This window comes from Gavialis gangeticus, unplaced genomic scaffold (assembly GCF_001723915.1).
Source record: "Gavialis gangeticus isolate Ggan-Ray unplaced genomic scaffold, GavGan_comp1, whole genome shotgun sequence".
Lineage (NCBI taxonomy): Eukaryota > Metazoa > Chordata > Crocodylia > Gavialidae > Gavialis > Gavialis gangeticus.
In genome coordinates, this window is record NW_017729027.1 from 3,752,887 (window position 1) to 3,754,558 (window position 1,672).

Sequence of the window (1,672 nt, forward strand, 5' to 3'; positions counted from 1 at the left end):
TCCTGAAGCATAGACTTTAAGAACAATGCCAAAAATCATGACTGTTGGCAATACTGATGATGCATTATTACGCAAAAAGTGTTCTATATATATTGTCATCAATTCTTGATATAAAATTTCATTCAGATCAGTTTAGGTATAAACCAGGGGGCTGGACTAAATGATCTTGTGAGGCCCTTTCCAGCCCTGCTTTTCTGTGGTCCTATGACCTGCGTGTAATACTGACAGAAGGGCCGTAAGAACATTACACCTGTAAAATTTTGTGATCTCTTCTGCATCTGCTGTTTGATATTTATAACACACCCTTCCTAGGAAATAAAGGATTCAAATGTACTTTCTGATCCTTAAAATGTAGTTACAATTATGAAGCTACCTGTCATGCCTAATTCTATTTGAGTCATATAAAGCCCTGGCAGTACTCACTAAAAACCAACCTGTGTACCCACCTTTGTTAAAATGGTCTTCATTTGAATATATTATTTGAATACTGCTTGTTTTTAATTCAATTTTTTCTGTAAGGGAGAAGGAAGTACAAATACCCATATCATATTCTCACTGTTGTCCTCACCATTGTTATTTCCCTTCTTTGTGGGATTAAAAAAAATTGTAACTTCTTTGCATGTATTTATCTTCCGAGTTGATTTATTATTTCTGTGGGTAGCCTTTGAACCTTTTAAAATCTCCAGTTAATGTTGTTTCTAGAGCAGAAAGGTCAAAATTCAGCTCAGGTATCCAAATACTACTTTCCAAATCCCTTCTAAAAGTAATTCCTCCTGACTTGGATTCCGTATCTGTTTGTTTACAACCGAACAGTCTTGGTATCAGCCATGCATTGAATTGACAGTGTCGCAGTTTTATCTGTCAGATCTTGCCTCTTCTTTGTTACACATATTGTGTCCATTACATGTTTCTAATGGTTTCCAGTTGGAAAACTTGTGATCTACTTTTATGAATGATTTGTACCTGCATGCTTCCAACAAGTCTTTAGCCTACATGTATTTAATTTGTGTTTTAATTTGCCATTTAAGGATACAGATGGGATAATATTTTTTTAAATTTTATTTTAAGGAAATATTTATTTTGAAACTCCTTGGGTTTTCCTTTAACAGAAAATGAATTATTTGGTCAGTGGGTGCATTGGCATGGGATAAGTGGATGAGACACAGCATGAGGAGTGGGGGTGTAGTGGCAGCATGACCGTTATCAAATTGACAATATACAATTATCACATTTTGCTGCTGTTCTAGTCTAAGGTCCTGATTCTGATCAAGTGGAAAACTTAGTATTGATTTCAAAGGAATGGGATCAAATTCAGGTTACTTGTGATCCTAGTCAACTATTCGTTGGGTAATAGATTTAACCCCTTTTTTGGATTCATGTTTGTGCTTTCTGGATACAAAATTAATGTGTTTCACTCATAAGACTTCCTAAAAATTAAAAGACCCTCATGTTAAGGAAACTGGAAAATTTACAAAAAAAGTGTTCTTAATTCATCTCTATAGGTATATTTGCTCTTCAACAGATTGGGACTCACCCTAAAATCAAGTGGTTGAAGATTATGAACTTAACCAGAATGGTTTTTCAACAACTGAGAGGCCAGCTAACCACATTCTTTTTCTTTTCTTTTCTTTCAAACAAAACTTTAGAAACTGTCCTTATATAAAAAGCCCCA